At 42.5% G+C, this 19,504-nt stretch overlaps 9 non-coding genes across 9 annotated transcripts; all 9 read right to left on the bottom strand.

The window, feature by feature from the left end:
- Window positions 1-1,164: 1,164 nt before the first annotated feature.
- Window positions 1,165-1,304, bottom strand: LOC144793105 (U4 spliceosomal RNA). Its single transcript, XR_013602769.1, has one exon. It is a non-coding gene; the product is annotated as a U4 spliceosomal RNA (small nuclear RNA).
- A 1,930-nt stretch (window positions 1,305-3,234) lies between these two features.
- Window positions 3,235-3,374, bottom strand: LOC144793898 (U4 spliceosomal RNA). Its single transcript, XR_013603349.1, has one exon. It is a non-coding gene; the product is annotated as a U4 spliceosomal RNA (small nuclear RNA).
- A 1,928-nt stretch (window positions 3,375-5,302) lies between these two features.
- On the bottom strand, window positions 5,303-5,442 carry LOC144793779 (U4 spliceosomal RNA). The gene has a single exon (XR_013603246.1). It is a non-coding gene; the product is annotated as a U4 spliceosomal RNA (small nuclear RNA).
- Window positions 5,443-7,269: 1,827 nt separating this feature from the next.
- LOC144793098 (U4 spliceosomal RNA) lies at window positions 7,270-7,409 on the bottom strand. Its single transcript, XR_013602763.1, has one exon. It is a non-coding gene; the product is annotated as a U4 spliceosomal RNA (small nuclear RNA).
- Window positions 7,410-9,341: 1,932 nt separating this feature from the next.
- LOC144793829 (U4 spliceosomal RNA) lies at window positions 9,342-9,481 on the bottom strand. The gene has a single exon (XR_013603291.1). It is a non-coding gene; the product is annotated as a U4 spliceosomal RNA (small nuclear RNA).
- Window positions 9,482-11,412: 1,931 nt separating this feature from the next.
- On the bottom strand, window positions 11,413-11,552 carry LOC144793661 (U4 spliceosomal RNA). The gene has a single exon (XR_013603139.1). It is a non-coding gene; the product is annotated as a U4 spliceosomal RNA (small nuclear RNA).
- Window positions 11,553-13,482: 1,930 nt separating this feature from the next.
- On the bottom strand, window positions 13,483-13,622 carry LOC144793896 (U4 spliceosomal RNA). The gene has a single exon (XR_013603348.1). It is a non-coding gene; the product is annotated as a U4 spliceosomal RNA (small nuclear RNA).
- Window positions 13,623-15,553: 1,931 nt separating this feature from the next.
- LOC144793669 (U4 spliceosomal RNA) lies at window positions 15,554-15,693 on the bottom strand. Its single transcript, XR_013603146.1, has one exon. It is a non-coding gene; the product is annotated as a U4 spliceosomal RNA (small nuclear RNA).
- Window positions 15,694-17,623: 1,930 nt separating this feature from the next.
- Window positions 17,624-17,763, bottom strand: LOC144792985 (U4 spliceosomal RNA). The gene has a single exon (XR_013602661.1). It is a non-coding gene; the product is annotated as a U4 spliceosomal RNA (small nuclear RNA).
- Window positions 17,764-19,504: the final 1,741 nt, after the last annotated feature.

Genomic DNA, 19,504 nt, shown 5'->3' with positions numbered 1-19,504 from the left:
CCTTACAGCGCTCCATGGCGCAAGAATTAACAGATGCGTCAGAAATTCTGACGCATCTGTTGGCACAAAAGTGACGCATTGCTGGAAATGCTCATGAAAGTGACGCAAAAAGCCCTGAGTCATAACTTATGCCTGGTCTGTGCAGGCGTAGGGATTTTGACACAGTGAAGGCGTAGAGTGATGTAGTGAAATCTTGTAGATTTCAGTGCGTCAGTTCTAGAAGGCTTTTAGCGTGGGAACGCCCACCCTGCATACATTATACCTGACGCAGGTATAATGTGATGCGGGACTTTACAATGTGACACATCTCCCTAGATGCGTCACATTGTAAATGGGGCGCAACATTTACGCCGCAGCTGCGTCACAATACAGATTTTTATACTTGCCCTATATATGGCTGTGTGTACGTTGTGTGTCTCCGTCTGCATGCAGCATACAAATGTGCCAGATCTGGTAGCCCAGTTGGGCTGATGCAGCCACACAAGAGCTCTTTGCCTGACCTCATTGTCACCAATTCAAATCAGAGAGGATCCATGCAGTCTTTCAAGGCTCTCAGGTGAAAAAATGGCCCTAGAGCAAGGAAGAAAATAGGCCCCCTTGTTGAAGTTTGGAATATAAAATACCGCAATAATCATTAGAATCATTATAATCATTAGAAATAAACTTTACATAATGTCAAACGGCAAAAACAAGAGCTTTGTCAGTTCTTGTTCTGTTTCAAACACTCCATACAATCTGTATGAACCCTCTCCACATTTTCCTACTGATAACAAATGCCTTCGCTCCCAGAAAAAAACTTTCTGGGCGGTTAGTGCACATTTGAATAGGAGATGAGACCTCGGAAGAGCCCAGCCCTGCGCCGGACTGCGAGTCACCTCAGAGAGCAGAAACAAAGCCCGTCCTCTGCCCATCACTGACCCAAGCGAATCCGTGGAGCAAAGATGAGAACAAAGGAGAAGAAATAAAAGAATAACGAAAACTCATCAAGGAAAATAAATCCCTAAATTACTGCTGTATTTAAAAAGCTGAGAAAACAAAAGAGAACGTAAAGAGTAAACTGAAGCCAAATAGAGTCACCGTTTTGTCCTTGTCACAGATCACAAACCTGCAAGTAAATTGCATTGCAAAATAAACTATCTTATTTTTTAATTACATACTCTCCAATCACCGAAGAGACTGTCAAAAATTGCCATTTGGACTATATTTCAAGTCTCCATGACAGGGTATTGGGTAAAGTTTTCAATAAGCAATAATCACGCCTCGGTTAAAACTCATTGGCTACGATACTGCCACTGCGCAAAGCTAAACAATTTAGTGTGAATTTCATGCACACTTGCCCTAGTACCTCATGTTACAAAGAACATGATTCCTTTTCAAAAGATGTTATCTGTTTATGCATAACTACTCCTCCACTGCTTCTGATAGGCAATGTAAGACATATAATGGTGTTGTTTTACTAAGTTCTATCAGCTCTCTGCCCCAAAAGCGTCGATAGCCACACGCAGAGAATTATGGGAAATTGTATGCTAAATAGCTGTACAGGTAAGCAGCACCCTCCCAAGTTATGGATTTGATGCTCAGGCAGATATACCTTCACACAAAGATGAGATCTAGGCTGCTAACCATGGGTTGTGGAAAATATAAGAAGCACAAATTCATAATAGCATCCTCATAGGTCCCACTGTCTTCAAATGTTTACTAGAGAAGGAACGGCAATCAATTTAAAGGAAAATAAATTATAGATACATTTTTCCATATTCCATAATGCACGTCTGCCATTTCATGGCACTACATAGTTGCATTTGCTGCATTTCATTTTTAGCTTTAGGAGGTACAATATACTGGTTTCCTGGTTTTCAAAACATTTTAGGGGAATATTCACAAGGACCTGACGCAACTGCATGGATGCATAAGTTTCCTTGAGTCAGTGCTGAATGTCCTTGTGCCACGATGAATGTGTTGTATTTACATTACAGCGCTCCATGGCGCAAGAATTAACAGATGCGTCAGAAATTCTGACGCATCTGTTGGCACAAAAGTGACGCATTGCTGGAAATGCTCATGAAAGTGACGCAAAAAGCCCTGAGTCATAACTTATGCCTGGTCTGTGCAGGCGTAGGGATTTTGACACAGTGAAGGCGTAGAGTGATGTAGTGAAATCTTGTAGATTTCAGTGCGTCAGTTCTAGAAGGCTTTTAGCGTGGGAACGCCCACCCTGCATACATTATACCTGACGCAGGTATAATATGATGCGGGACTTTACAATGTGACACATCTCCCTAGATGCGTCACATTGTAAATGGGCCGCAACATTTATGCCGCAGCTGCGTCACAATACAGATTTTTATACTTGCCCTATATATGGCTGTGTGTACGTTGTGTGTCTCCGTCTGCATGCAGCATACAAATGTGCCAGATCTGGGAGCCCAGTTGGGCTGATGCAGCCACACAAGAGCTCTTTGCCTGACCTCATTGTCACCAATTCAAATCAGAGAGGATCCATGCAGTCTTTCAAGGCTCTCAGGTGAAAAAATGGGCCCTAGAGCAAGGAAGAAAATAGGCCCCCTTGTTGAAGTTTGGAATATAAAATACCGCAATAATCAGGGTTCAGTGGGTCCCGCAGGTCTGTGGGCGCCAGTGCAACTGCACCTGCTGCACCAACAGAAGCTACGCCCCTGTCATAGAGCTGGGTAACATCAATTACTCAGTGCCACAAAGAGCATTAGAAATAAACTTTACATAATGTCAAACGGCAAAAACAAGAGCTTTGTCAGTTCTTGTTCTGTTTCAAACACACCATACAATCTGTATGAACCCTCTCCACATTTTCCTACTGATAACAAATGCCTTCGCTCCCAGAAAAAAACTTTATGGGCGGTTAGTGCACATTTGAATGGGAGATGAGACCTCGGAAGAGCCCAGCCCTGCGCCGGACTGCGAGTCACCTCAGAGAGCAGAAACAAAGCCCGTCCTCTGCCCTTCACTGACCCAAGCGAATCCGTGGAGCAAAGATGAGAACAAAGGGGAAGAAATAAAAGAATAACGAAAACTCATCAAGGAAAATAAATCCCTATATTACTGCTGTATTTAAAAAGCTGAGAAAACAAAAGAGAACGTAAAGAGTAAACTGAAGCCAAATAGAGTCACCGTTTTGTCCTTGTCACAGATCACAAACCTGCAAGTAAATTGCATTGCAAAATAAACTATCTTATTTTTTAATTACATACTCTCCAGTCACCGAAGAGACTGTCAAAAATTGCCATTTGGACTATATTTCAAGTCTCCATGACGGGGTATTGGGTAAAGTTTTCAATAAGCAATAATCACGCCTCGGTTAAACCTCATTGGCTACGATACTGCCACTGCGCAAAGCTAAACAATTTAGTGTGAATTTCATGCACACTTGCCCTAGTACCTCATGTTACAAAGAACATGATTCCTTTTCAAAAGATGTTATCTGTTTATGCATAACTACTCCTCCACTGCTTCTGATAGGCAATGTAAGACATATAATGGTGTTGTTTTACTAAGTTCTATCAGCTCTCTGCCCCAAAAGCGTCGATAGCCACACGCAGAGAATTATGGGAAATTGTATGCTAAATAGCTGTACAGGTAAGCAGCACCCTCCCAAGTTATGGATTTGATGCTCAGGCAGATATACCTTCACACAAAGATGAGATCTAGGCTGCTAACCATGGGTTGTGGAAAATATAAGAAGCACAAATTCATAATAGCATCCTCATAGGTCCCACTGTCTTCAAATGTTTACTAGAGAAGGAACGGCAATCAATTTAAAGGAAAATAAATTATAGATACATTTTTCCATATTCCATAATGCACGTTTGCCATTTCATGGCACTACATAGTTGCATTTGCTGCATTTCATTTTTAGCTTTAGGAGGTACAATATACTGGTTTCCTGGTTTTCAAAACATTTTAGGGGAATATTCACAAGGACCTGACGCAACTGCATGGATGCATAAGTTTCCTTGAGTCAGTGCTGAATGTCCTTGTGCCACGATGAATGTGTTGTATTTACATTACAGCGCTCCATGGCGCAAGAATTAACAGATGCGTCAGAAATTCTGACGCATCTGTTGGCACAAAAGTGACGCATTGCTGGAAATGCTCATGAAAGTGACGCAAAAAGCCCTGAGTCATAACTTATGCCTGGTCTGTGCAGGCGTAGGGATTTTGACACAGTGAAGGCGTAGAGTGATGTAGTGAAATCTTGTAGATTTCAGTGCGTCAGTTCTAGAAGGCTTTTAGCGTGGGAACGCCCACCCTGCATACATTATACCTGACGCAGGTATAATATGATGCGGGACTTTACAATGTGACACATCTCCCTAGATGCGTCACATTGTAAATGGGCCGCAACATTTATGCCGCAGCTGCGTCACAATACAGATTTTTATACTTGCCCTATATATGGCTGTGTGTACGTTGTGTGTCTCCGTCTGCATGCAGCATACAAATGTGCCAGATCTGGGAGCCCAGTTGGGCTGATGCAGCCACACAAGAGCTCTTTGCCTGACCTCATTGTCACCAATTCAAATCAGAGAGGATCCATGCAGTCTTTCAAGGCTCTCAGGTGAAAAAATGGGCCCTAGAGCAAGGAAGAAAATAGGCCCCCTTGTTGAAGTTTGGAATATAAAATACCGCAATAATCAGGGTTCAGTGGGTCCCGCAGGTCTGTGGGCGCCAGTGCAACTGCACCTGCTGCACCAACAGAAGCTACGCCCCTGTCATAGAGCTGGGTAACATCAATTACTCAGTGCCACAAAGAGCATTAGAAATAAACTTTACATAATGTCAAACGGCAAAAACAAGAGCTTTGTCAGTTCTTGTTCTGTTTCAAACACACCATACAATCTGTATGAACCCTCTCCACATTTTCCTACTGATAACAAATGCCTTCGCTCCCAGAAAAAAACTTTATGGGCGGTTAGTGCACATTTGAATGGGAGATGAGACCTCGGAAGAGCCCAGCCCTGCGCCGGACTGCGAGTCACCTCAGAGAGCAGAAACAAAGCCCGTCCTCTGCCCATCACTGACCCAAGCGAATCCGTGGAGCAAAGATGAGAACAAAGGGGAAGAAATTAAAGAATAACGAAAACTCATCAAGGAAAATAAATCCCTAAATTACTGCTGTATTTAAAAAGCTGAGAAAACAAAAGAGAACGTAAAGAGTAAACTGAAGCCAAAGAGTCACCGTTTTGTCCTTGTCATAGATCACAAACCTGCAAGTAAATTGCATTGCAAAATAAACTATCTTATTTTTTTATTACATATTCTCCAGTCTCCGAAGAGAATGTAAAAAATTGCCATTTCGACTATATTTCAAGTCTCCATGACGGGGTATTGGGTAAAGTTTTCAATAAGCAATAATCGCGCCTCGGTTAAACCTCATTGGCTACGATACTGCCACTGCGCAAAGCTAAACAATTTAGTGTGAATTTCATGCACACTTGCCCTAGTACCTCATGTTACAAAGAACATGATTCCTTTTCAAAAGATGTTATCTGTTTATGCATAACTACTCCTCCACTGCTTCTGCTAGGCAATGTAAGACATATAATGGTGTTGTTTTACTAATTTCTATCAGCTCTCTGCCCCAAACCGTCGATAGCCACACGCAGAGAATTATGGGAAATTGTATGCTAAATAGCTATCCAGGTAAGTAGCACCCTCCCAAGTTATGGATTTGATGCTCAGGCAGATATACCTTCACACAAAGATGAGATCTAGGCTGCTAACCATGGGTTGTGGAAAATATAAGAAGCACAAATTCATAATAGCATCCTCATAGGTCCCACTGTCTTCAAATGTTTACTAGAGAAGGAACGGCAATCAATTTAAAGGAAAATAAATTATAGATACATTTTTCCATATTCCATAATGCACGTCTGCCATTTCATGGCACTACATAGTTGCATTTGCTGCATTTCATTTTTAGCTTTAGGAGGTACAATATACTGGTTTCCTGGTTTTCAAAACATTTTAGGGGAAGATTCACAAGGACCTGACGCAACTGCATGGATGCATAAGTTTCCTTGAGTCAGTGCTGAATGTCCTTGTGCCACGATGAATGTGCTGTATTTACAATACTGCGCTCCATGGCGCAAGGATTAACAGATGCGTCAGAAATTCTGACGCATCTGTTGGCACAAAAGTGACGCATTGCTGGAAATGCTCATGAAAGTGACGCAAAAAGCCCTGAGTCATAACTTATGCCTGGTCTGTGCAGGCGTAGGGATTTTGATACAGTGAAGGCGTAGAGTGATGTAGTGAAATCTTGTAGATTTCAGTGCGTCAGTTCTAGAAGGCTTTTAGCGTGGGAACGCCCACCCTGCATACATTATACCTGACGCAGGTATAATGTGATGCGGGACTTTACAATGTGACACATCTCCCTAGATGCGTCACATTGTAAATGGGGCGCAACATTTACGCCGCAGCTGCGTCACAATACAGATTTTTATACTTGCCCTATATATGGCTGTGTGTACGTTGTGTGTCTCCGTCTGCATGCAGCATACAAATGTGCCAGATCTGGTAGCCCAGTTGGGCTGATGCAGCCACACAAGAGCTCTTTGCCTGACCTCATTGTCACCAATTCAAATCAGAGAGGATCCATGCAGTCTTTCAAGGCTCTCAGGTGAAAAAATGGCCCTAGAGCAAGGAAGAAAATAGGCCCCCTTGTTGAAGTTTGGAATATAAAATACCGCAATAATCATTAGAATCATTATAATCATTAGAAATAAACTTTACATAATGTCAAACGGCAAAAACAAGAGCTTTGTCAGTTCTTGTTCTGTTTCAAACACTCCATACAATCTGTATGAACCCTCTCCACATTTTCCTACTGATAACAAATGCCTTCGCTCCCAGAAAAAAACTTTCTGGGCGGTTAGTGCACATTTGAATAGGAGATGAGACCTCGGAAGAGCCCAGCCCTGCGCCGGACTGCGAGTCACCTCAGAGAGCAGAAACAAAGCCCGTCCTCTGCCCATCACTGACCCAAGCGAATCCGTGGAGCAAAGATGAGAACAAAGGGGAAGAAATAAAAGAATAACGAAAACTCATCAAGGAAAATAAATCCCTAAATTACTGCTGTATTTAAAAAGCTGAGAAAACAAAAGAGAACGTAAAGAGTAAACTGAAGCCAAATAGAGTCACCGTTTTGTCCTTGTCACAGATCACAAACCTGCAAGTAAATTGCATTGCAAAATAAACTATCTTATTTTTTAATTACATATTCTCCAGTCACCGAAGAGACTGTAAAAAATTGCCATTTGGACTATATTTCAAGTCTCCATGACGGGGTATTGGGTAAAGTTTTCAATAAGCAATAATCACTCCTCGGTTAAACCTCATTGGCTACGATACTGCCACTGCGCAAAGCTAAACAATTTAGTGTGAATTTCATGCACACTTGCCCTAGTACCTCATGTTACAAAGAACATGATTCCTTTTCAAAAGATGTTATCTGTTTATGCATAACTACTCCTCCACTGCTTCTGATAGGCAATGTAAGACATATAATGGTGTTGTTTTACTAAGTTCTATCAGCTCTCTGCCCCAAAAGCGTCGATAGCCACACGCAGAGAATTATGGGAAATTGTATGCTAAATAGCTGTACAGGTAAGCAGCACCCTCCCAAGTTATGGATTTGATGCTCAGGCAGATATACCTTCACACAAAGATGAGATCTAGGCTGCTAACCATGGGTTGTGGAAAATATAAGAAGCACAAATTCATAATAGCATCCTCATAGGTCCCACTGTCTTCAAATGTTTACTAGAGAAGGAACGGCAATCAATTTAAAGGAAAATAAATTATAGATACATTTTTCCATATTCCATAATGCACGTCTGCCATTTCATGGCACTACATAGTTGCATTTGCTGCATTTCATTTTTAGCTTTAGGAGGTACAATATACTGGTTTCCTGGTTTTCAAAACATTTTAGGGGAATATTCACAAGGACCTGACGCAACTGCATGGATGCATAAGTTTCCTTGAGTCAGTGCTGAATGTCCTTGTGCCACGATGAATGTGTTGTATTTACATTACAGCGCTCCATGGCGCAAGAATTAACAGATGCGTCAGAAATTCTGACGCATCTGTTGGCACAAAAGTGACGCATTGCTGGAAATGCTCATGAAAGTGACGCAAAAAGCCCTGAGTCATAACTTATGCCTGGTTTGTGCAGGCGTAGGGATTTTGACACAGTGAAGGCGTAGAGTGATGTAGTGAAATCTTGTAGATTTCAGTGCGTCAGTTCTAGAAGGCTTTTAGCGTGGGAACGCCCACCCTGCATACATTATACCTGACGCAGGTATAATATGATGCGGGACTTTACAATGTGACACATCTCCCTAGATGCGTCACATTGTAAATGGGCCGCAACATTTATGCCGCAGCTGCGTCACAATACAGATTTTTATACTTGCCCTATATATGGCTGTGTGTACGTTGTGTGTCTCCGTCTGCATGCAGCATACAAATGTGCCAGATCTGGTAGCCCAGTTGGGCTGATGCAGCCACACAAGAGCTCTTTGCCTGACCTCATTGTCACCAATTCAAATCAGAGAGGATCCATGCAGTCTTTCAAGGCTCTCAGGTGAAAAAATGGGCCTTAGAGCAAGGAAGAAAATAGGCCCCCTTGTTGAAGTTTGGAATATAAAATACCGCAATAATCAGGGTTCAGTGGGTCCCGCAGGTCTGTGGGCGCCAGTGCAACTGCACCTGCTGCACCAACAGAAGCTACGCCCCTGTCATAGAGCTGGGTAACATCAATTACTCAGTGCCACAAAGAGCATTAGAAATAAACTTTACATAATGTCAAACGGCAAAAACAAGAGCTTTGTCAGTTCTTGTTCTGTTTCAAACACTCCATACAATCTGTATGAACCCTCTCCACATTTTCCTACTGATAACAAATGCCTTCGCTCCCAGAAAAAAACTTTCTGGGCGGTTAGTGCACATTTGAATGGGAGATGAGACCTTTTGAAGAGCCCAGCCCTGCGCCGAACTGCGAGTCACCTCAGAGAGCAGAAACAAAGCCAGTCCTCTGCCCATCACTGACCCAAGCGAATCCGTGGAGCAAAGATGAGATCAAAGGGGAAGAAATAAAAGAATAACGAAAACTCATCAAGGAAAATAAATCCCTAAATTACTGCTGTATTTAAAAAGCTGAGAAAACAAAAGAGAACGTAAAGAGTAAACTGAAGCCAAATAGAGTCACCGTTTTGCCCTTGTCACAGATCACAAACCTGCAAGTAAATTGCATTGCAAAATAAACTATTTTAATTTTTTAATTACATATTCTCCAGTCTCCGGAGAGACTGTCAAAAATTGCCATTTCGACTATATTTCAAGTCTCCATGACGGGGTATTGGGTAAAGTTTTCAATAAGCAATAATCGCGCCTCGATTAAACCTCATTGGCTACGATACTGCCACTGCGCAAAGCTAAACGATTTAGTGTGAATTTCATGCACACTTGCCCTAGTACCTCATGTTACAAAGAACATGATTCCTTTTCAAAAGATGTTATCTGTTTATGCATAACTACTCCTCCACTGCTTCTGATAGGCAATGTAAGACATATAATGGTGTTGTTTTACTAAGTTCTATCAGCTCTCTGCCCCAAAAGCGTCGATAGCCACACGCAGAGAATTATGGGAAATTGTATGCTAAATAGCTGTACAGGTAAGCAGCACCCTCCCAAGTTATGGATTTGATGCTCAGGCAGATATACCTTCACACAAAGATGAGATCTAGGCTGCTAACCATGGGTTGTGGAAAATATAAGAAGCACAAATTCATAATAGCATCCTCATAGGTCCCACTGTCTTCAAATGTTTACTAGAGAAGGAACGGCAATCAATTTAAAGGAAAATAAATTATAGATACATTTTTCCATATTCCATAATGCACGTCTGCCATTTCATGGCACTACATAGTTGCATTTGCTGCATTTCATTTTTAGCTTTAGGAGGTACAATATACTGGTTTCCTGGTTTTCAAAACATTTTAGGGGAATATTCACAAGGACCTGACGCAACTGCATGGATGCATACGTTTACCTTGAGTCAGTGCTGAATGTCCTTGTGCCACGATGAATGTGCTGTATTTACCTTACAGCGCTCCATGGCGCAAGAATTAACAGATGCGTCAGAAATTCTGACGCATCTGTTGGCACAAAAGTGACGCATTGCTGGAAATGCTCATGAAAGTGACGCAAAAAGCCCTGAGTCATAACTTATGCCTGGTCTGTGCAGGCGTAGGGATTTTGACACAGTGAAGGCGTAGAGTGATGTAGTGAAATCTTGTAGATTTCAGTGCGTCAGTTCTAGAAGGCTTTTAGCGTGGGAACGCCCACCCTGCATACATTATACCTGACGCAGGTATAATATGATGCGGGACTTTACAATGTGACACATCTCCCTAGATGCGTCACATTGTAAATGGGCCGCAACATTTATGCCGCAGCTGCGTCACAATACAGATTTTTATACTTGCCCTATATATGGCTGTGTGTACGTTGTGTGTCTCCGTCTGCATGCAGCATACAAATGTGCCAGATCTGGGAGCCCAGTTGGGCTGATGCAGCCACACAAGAGCTCTTTGCCTGACCTCATTGTCACCAATTCAAATCAGAGAGGATCCATGCAGTCTTTCAAGGCTCTCAGGCTAAAAAATGGGCCCTAGAGCAAGGAAGAAAATAGGCCCCCTTGTTGAAGTTTGGAATATAAAATACCGCAATAATCAGGGTTCAGTGGGACCCGCAGGTCTGTGGGCGCCAGTGCAACTGCAGCTGCTGCACCAACAGAAGCTACGCCCCTGTCATAGAGCTGGGTAACATCAATTACTCAGTGCCACAAAGAGCATTAGAAATAAACTTTACATAATGTCAAACGGCAAAAACAAGAGCTTTGTCAGTTCTTGTTCTGTTTCAAACACACCATACAATCTGTATGAACCCTCTCCACATTTTCCTACTGATAACAAATGCCTTCGCTCCCAGAAAAAAACTTTCTGGGCGGTTAGTGCACATTTGAATGGGAGATGAGACCTCAGAAGAGCCCAGCCCTGCGCCGGACTGCGAGTCACCTCAGAGAGCAGAAACAAAGCCCGTCCTCTGCCCATCACTGACCCAAGCGAATCCGTGGAGCAAAGATGAGAACAAAGGGGAAGAAATTAAAGAATAATGAAAACTCATCAAGGAAAATAAATCCCTAAATTACTGCTGTATTTAAAAAGCTGAGAAAACAAAAGAGAACGTAAAGAGTAAACTGCAGCCAAATAGAGTCACCGTTTTGGCCTTGTCACAGATCACAAACCTGCAAGTAAATTGCATTGCAAAATAAACTATCTTATTTTTTAATTACATATTCTCCAGTCTCCGAAGAGACTGTCAAAAATTGCCATTTCGACTATATTTCAAGTCTCCATGACGGGATATTGGGTAAAGTTTTCAATAAGCAATAATCGCGCCTCGGTTAAACCTCATTGGCTACGATACTGCCACTGCGCAAAGCTAAACAATTTAGTGTGAATTTCATGCACACTTGCCCTAGTACCTCATGTTACAAAGAACATGATTCCTTTTCAAAAGATGTTATCTGTTTATGCATAACTACTCCTCCACTGCTTCTGATAGGCAATGTAAGACATATAATGGTGTTGTTTTACTAAGTTCTATCAGCTCTCTGCCCCAAAAGCGTCGATAGCCACACGCAGAGAATTATGGGAAATTGTATGCTAAATAGCTGTACAGGTAAGCAGCACCCTCCCAAGTTATGGATTTGATGCTCAGGCAGATATACCTTCACACAAAGATGAGATCTAGGCTGCTAACCATGGGTTGTGGAAAATATAAGAAGCACAAATTCATAATAGCATCCTCATAGGTCCCACTGTCTTCAAATGTTTACTAGAGAAGGAACGGCAATCAATTTAAAGGAAAATAAATTATAGATACATTTTTCCATATTCCATAATGCACGTCTGCCATTTCATGGCACTACATAGTTGCATTTGCTGCATTTCATTTTTAGCTTTAGGAGGTACAATATACTGGTTTCCTGGTTTTCAAAACATTTTAGGGGAATATTCACAAGGACCTGACGCAACTGCATGGATGCATAAGTTTCCTTGAGTCAGTGCTGAATGTCCTTGTGCCACGATGAATGTGTTGTATTTACATTACAGCGCTCCATGGCGCAAGAATTAACAGATGCGTCAGAAATTCTGACGCATCTGTTGGCACAAAAGTGACGCATTGCTGGAAATGCTCATGAAAGTGACGCAAAAAGCCCTGAGTCATAACTTATGCCTGGTCTGTGCAGGCGTAGGGATTTTGACACAGTGAAGGCGTAGAGTGATGTAGTGAAATCTTGTAGATTTCAGTGCGTCAGTTCTAGAAGGCTTTTAGCGTGGGAACGCCCACCCTGCATACATTATACCTGACGCAGGTATAATATGATGCGGGACTTTACAATGTGACACATCTCCCTAGATGCGTCACATTGTAAATGGGCCGCAACATTTATGCCGCAGCTGCGTCACAATACAGATTTTTATACTTGCCCTATATATGGCTGTGTGTACGTTGTGTGTCTCCGTCTGCATGCAGCATACAAATGTGCCAGATCTGGGAGCCCAGTTGGGCTGATGCAGCCACACAAGAGCTCTTTGCCTGACCTCATTGTCACCAATTCAAATCAGAGAGGATCCATGCAGTCTTTCAAGGCTCTCAGGTGAAAAAATGGGCCCTAGAGCAAGGAAGAAAATAGGCCCCCTTGTTGAAGTTTGGAATATAAAATACCGCAATAATCAGGGTTCAGTGGGTCCCGCAGGTCTGTGGGCGCCAGTGCAACTGCACCTGCTGCACCAACAGAAGCTACGCCCCTGTCATAGAGCTGGGTAACATCAATTACTCAGTGCCACAAAGAGCATTAGAAATAAACTTTACATAATGTCAAACGGCAAAAACAAGAGCTTTGTCAGTTCTTGTTCTGTTTCAAACACACCATACAATCTGTATGAACCCTCTCCACATTTTCCTACTGATAACAAATGCCTTCGCTCCCAGAAAAAAACTTTATGGGCGGTTAGTGCACATTTGAATGGGAGATGAGACCTCGGAAGAGCCCAGCCCTGCGCCGGACTGCGAGTCACCTCAGAGAGCAGAAACAAAGCCCGTCCTCTGCCCATCACTGACCCAAGCGAATCCGTGGAGCAAAGATGAGAACAAAGGGGAAGAAATAAAAGAATAACGAAAACTCATCAAGGAAAATAAATCCCTAAATTACTGCTGTATTTAAAAAGCTGAGAAAACAAAAGAGAACGTAAAGAGTAAACTGAAGCCAAATAGAGTCACCGTTTTGTCCTTGTCACAGATCACAAACCTGCAAGTAAATTGCATTGCAAAATAAACTATCTTATTTTTTAATTACATACTCTCCAGTCACCGAAGAGACTGTCAAAAATTGCCATTTGGACTATATTTCAAGTCTCCATGACGGGGTATTGGGTAAAGTTTTCAATAAGCAATAATCACGCCTCGGTTAAACCTCATTGGCTACGATACTGCCACTGCGCAAAGCTAAACAATTTAGTGTGAATTTCATGCACACTTGCCCTAGTACCTCATGTTACAAAGAACATGATTCCTTTTCAAAAGATGTTATCTGTTTATGCATAACTACTCCTCCACTGCTTCTGATAGGCAATGTAAGACATATAATGGTGTTGTTTTACTAAGTTCTATCAGCTCTCTGCCCCAAAAGCGTCGATAGCCACACGCAGAGAATTATGGGAAATTGTATGCTAAATAGCTGTACAGGTAAGCAGCACCCTCCCAAGTTATGGATTTGATGCTCAGGCAGATATACCTTCACACAAAGATGAGATCTAGGCTGCTAACCATGGGTTGTGGAAAATATAAGAAGCACAAATTCATAATAGCATCCTCATAGGTCCCACTGTCTTCAAATGTTTACTAGAGAAGGAACGGCAATCAATTTAAAGGAAAATAAATTATAGATACATTTTTCCATATTCCATAATGCACGTTTGCCATTTCATGGCACTACATAGTTGCATTTGCTGCATTTCATTTTTAGCTTTAGGAGGTACAATATACTGGTTTCCTGGTTTTCAAAACATTTTAGGGGAATATTCACAAGGACCTGACGCAACTGCATGGATGCATAAGTTTCCTTGAGTCAGTGCTGAATGTCCTTGTGCCACGATGAATGTGTTGTATTTACATTACAGCGCTCCATGGCGCAAGAATTAACAGATGCGTCAGAAATTCTGACGCATCTGTTGGCACAAAAGTGACGCATTGCTGGAAATGCTCATGAAAGTGACGCAAAAAGCCCTGAGTCATAACTTATGCCTGGTCTGTGCAGGCGTAGGGATTTTGACACAGTGAAGGCGTAGAGTGATGTAGTGAAATCTTGTAGATTTCAGTGCGTCAGTTCTAGAAGGCTTTTAGCGTGGGAACGCCCACCCTGCATACATTATACCTGACGCAGGTATAATATGATGCGGGACTTTACAATGTGACACATCTCCCTAGATGCGTCACATTGTAAATGGGCCGCAACATTTATGCCGCAGCTGCGTCACAATACAGATTTTTATACTTGCCCTATATATGGCTGTGTGTACGTTGTGTGTCTCCGTCTGCATGCAGCATACAAATGTGCCAGATCTGGGAGCCCAGTTGGGCTGATGCAGCCACACAAGAGCTCTTTGCCTGACCTCATTGTCACCAATTCAAATCAGAGAGGATCCATGCAGTCTTTCAAGGCTCTCAGGTGAAAAAATGGGCCCTAGAGCAAGGAAGAAAATAGGCCCCCTTGTTGAAGTTTGGAATATAAAATACCGCAATAATCAGGGTTCAGTGGGTCCCGCAGGTCTGTGGGCGCCAGTGCAACTGCACCTGCTGCACCAACAGAAGCTACGCCCCTGTCATAGAGCTGGGTAACATCAATTACTCAGTGCCACAAAGAGCATTAGAAATAAACTTTACATAATGTCAAACGGCAAAAACAAGAGCTTTGTCAGTTCTTGTTCTGTTTCAAACACACCATACAATCTGTATGAACCCTCTCCACATTTTCCTACTGATAACAAATGCCTTCGCTCCCAGAAAAAAACTTTATGGGCGGTTAGTGCACATTTGAATGGGAGATGAGACCTCGGAAGAGCCCAGCCCTGCGCCGGACTGCGAGTCACCTCAGAGAGCAGAAACAAAGCCCGTCCTCTGCCCATCACTGACCCAAGCGAATCCGTGGAGCAAAGATGAGAACAAAGGGGAAGAAATTAAAGAATAACGAAAACTCATCAAGGAAAATAAATCCCTAAATTACTGCTGTATTTAAAAAGCTGAGAAAACAAAAGAGAACGTAAAGAGTAAACTGAAGCCAAATAGAGTCACCGTTTTGCCCTTGTCACAGATCACAAACCTGCAAGTAAATTGCATTGCAAAATAAACTATTTTAATTTTTTAATTACATATTCTCCAGTCTCCGGAGAGACTGTCAAAAATTGCCATTTCGACTATATTTCAAGTCTCCATGACGGGGTATTGGGTAAAGTTTTCAATAAGCAATAATCGCGCCTCGGTTAAACCTCATTGGCTACGATACTGCCACTGCGCAAAGCTAAACGATTTAGTGTGAATTTCATGCACACTTGCCCTAGTACCTCATGTTACAAAGAACATGATTCCTTTTCAAAAGATGTTATCTGTTTATGCATAACTACTCCTCCACTGCTTCTGATAGGCAATGTAAGACATATAATGGTGTTGTTTTACTAAGTTCTATCAGCTCTCTGCCCCAAAAGCGTCGATAGCCACACGCAGAGAATTATGGGAAATTGTATGCTAAATAGCTGTACAGGTAAGCAGCACCCTCCCAAGTTATGGATTTGATGCTCAGGCAGATATACCTTCACACAAAGATGAGATCTAGGCTGCTAACCATGGGTTGTGGAAAATATAAGAAGCACAAATTCATAATAGCATCCTCATAGGTCCCACTGTCTTCAAATGTTTACTAGAGAAGGAACGGCAATCAATTTAAAGGAAAATAAATTATAGATACATTTTTCCATATTCCATAATGCACGTCTGCCATTTCATGGCACTACATAGTTGCATTTGCTGCATTTCATTTTTAGCTTTAGGAGGTACAATATACTGGTTTCCTGGTTTTCAAAACATTTTAGGGGAATATTCACAAGGACCTGACGCAACTGCATGGATGCATAAGTTTCCTTGAGTCAGTGCTGAATGTCCTTGTGCCACGATGAATGTGTTGTATTTACATTACAGCGCTCCATGGCGCAAGAATTAACAGATGCGTCAGAAATTCTGACGCATCTGTTGGCACAAAAGTGACGCATTGCTGGAAATGCTCATGAAAGTGACGCAAAAAGCCCTGAGTCATAACTTATGCCTGGTCTGTGCAGGCGTAGGGATTTTGACACAGTGAAGGCGTAGAGTGATGTAGTGAAATCTTGTAGATTTCAGTGCGTCAGTTCTAGAAGGCTTTTAGCGTGGGAACGCCCACCCTGCATACATTATACCTGACGCAGGTATAATATGATGCGGGACTTTACAATGTGACACATCTCCCTAGATGCGTCACATTGTAAATGGGCCGCAACATTTATGCCGCAGCTGCGTCACAATACAGATTTTTATACTTGCCCTATATATGGCTGTGTGTACGTTGTGTGTCTCCGTCTGCATGCAGCATACAAATGTGCCAGATCTGGTAGCCCAGTTGGGCTGATGCAGCCACACAAGAGCTCTTTGCCTGACCTCATTGTCACCAATTCAAATCAGAGAGGATCCATGCAGTCTTTCAAGGCTCTCAGGTGAAAAAATGGGCCTTAGAGCAAGGAAGAAAATAGGCCCCCTTGTTGAAGTTTGGAATATAAAATACCGCAATAATCAGGGTTCAGTGGGTCCCGCAGGTCTGTGGGCGCCAGTGCAACTGCACCTGCTGCACCAACAGAAGCTACGCCCCTGTCATAGAGCTGGGTAACATCAATTACTCAGTGCCACAAAGAGCATTAGAAATAAACTTTACATAATGTCAAACGGCAAAAACAAGAGCTTTGTCAGTTCTTGTTCTGTTTCAAACACTCCATACAATCTGTATGAACCCTCTCCACATTTTCCTACTGATAACAAATGCCTTCGCTCCCAGAAAAAAACTTTATGGGCGGTTAGTGCACATTTGAATGGGAGATGAGACCTCGGAAGAGCCCAGCCCTGCGCCGGACTGCGAGTCACCTCAGAGAGCAGAAACAAAGCCCGTCCTCTGCCCATCACTGACCCAAGCGAATCCGTGGAGCAAAGATGAGAACAAAGGGGAAGAAATAAAAGAATAACGAAAACTCATCAAGGAAAATAAATCCCTAAATTACTGCTGTATTTAAAAAGCTGAGAAAACAAAAGAGAACGTAAAGAGTAAACTGAAGCCAAATAGAGTCACCGTTTTGTCCTTGTCACAGATCACAAACCTGCAAGTAAATTGCATTGCAAAATAAACTATCTTATTTTTTAATTACATACTCTCCAGTCACCGAAGAGACTGTCAAAAATTGCCATTTGGACTATATTTCAAGTCTCCATGACGGGGTATTGGGTAAAGTTTTCAATAAGCAATAATCACGCCTCGGTTAAACCTCATTGACTACGATACTGCCACTGCGCAAAGCTAAACAATTTAGTGTGAATTTCATGCACACTTGCCCTAGTACCTCATGTTACAAAGAACATGATTCCTTTTCAAAAGATGTTATCTGTTTATGCATAACTACTCCTCCACTGCTTCTGATAGGCAATGTAAGACATATAATGGTGTTGTTTTACTAAGTTCTATCAGCTCTCTGCCCCAAAAGCGTCGATAGCCACACGCAGAGAATTATGGGAAATTGTATGCTAAATAGCTGTACAGGTAAGCAGCACCCTCCCAAGTTATGGATTTGATGCTCAGGCAGATATACCTTCACACAAAGATGAGATCTAGGCTGCTAACCATGGGTTGTGGAAAATATAAGAAGCACAAATTCATAATAGCATCCTCATAGGTCCCACTGTCTTCAAATGTTTACTAGAGAAGGAACGGCAATCAATTTAAAGGAAAATAAATTATAGATACATTTTTCCATATTCCATAATGCACGTTTGCCATTTCATGGCACTACATAGTTGCATTTGCTGCATTTCATTTTTAGCTTTAGGAGGTACAATATACTGGTTTCCTGGTTTTCAAAACATTTTAGGGGAATATTCACAAGGACCTGACGCAACTGCATGGATGCATAAGTTTCCTTGAGTCAGTGCTGAATGTCCTTGTGCCACGATGAATGTGTTGTATTTACATTACAGCGCTCCATGGCGCAAGAATTAACAGATGCGTCAGAAATTCTGACGCATCTGTTGGCACAAAAGTGACGCATTGCTGGAAATGCTCATGAAAGTGACGCAAAAAGCCCTGAGTCATAACTTATGCCTGGTCTGTGCAGGCGTAGGGATTTTGACACAGTGAAGGCGTAGAGTGATGTAGTGAAATCTTGTAGATTTCAGTGCGTCAGTTCTAGAAGGCTTTTAGCGTGGGAACGCCCACCCTGCATACATTATACCTGACGCAGGTATAATATGATGCGGGACTTTACAATGTGACACATCTCCCTAGATGCGTCACATTGTAAATGGGCCGCAACATTTATGCCGCAGCTGCGTCACAATACAGATTTTTATACTTGCCCTATATATGGCTGTGTGTACGTTGTGTGTCTCCGTCTGCATGCAGCATACAAATGTGCCAGATCTGGGAGCCCAGTTGGGCTGATGCAGCCACACAAGAGCTCTTTGCCTGACCTCATTGTCACCAATTCAAATCAGAGAGGATCCATGCAGTCTTTCAAGGCTCTCAGGTGAAAAAATGGGCCCTAGAGCAAGGAAGAAAATAGGCCCCCTTGTTGAAGTTTGGAATATAAAATACCGCAATAATCAGGGTTCAGTGGGTCCCGCAGGTCTGTGGGCGCCAGTGCAACTGCACCTGCTGCACCAACAGAAGCTACGCCCCTGTCATAGAGCTGGGTAACATCAATTACTCAGTGCCACAAAGAGCATTAGAAATAAACTTTACATAATGTCAAACGGCAAAAACAAGAGCTTTGTCAGTTCTTGTTCTGTTTCAAACACACCATACAATCTGTATGAACCCTCTCCACATTTTCCTACTGATAACAAATGCCTTCGCTCCCAGAAAAAAACTTTATGGGCGGTTAGTGCACATTTGAATGGGAGATGAGACCTCGGAAGAGCCCAGCCCTGCGCCGGACTGCGAGTCACCTCAGAGAGCAGAAACAAAGCCCGTCCTCTGCCCATCACTGACCCAAGCGAATCCGTGGAGCAAAGATGAGAACAAAGGGGAAGAAATTAAAGAATAACG

This window comes from Lissotriton helveticus, chromosome 11, assembly GCF_964261635.1.
Source record: "Lissotriton helveticus chromosome 11, aLisHel1.1, whole genome shotgun sequence".
In the NCBI taxonomy this organism is placed as follows: Eukaryota; Metazoa; Chordata; class Amphibia; order Caudata; family Salamandridae; genus Lissotriton; species Lissotriton helveticus.
The sequence above is the reverse complement of the archived record's forward strand: the minus strand, read 5'-3'. Positions and strand labels throughout refer to the sequence as shown.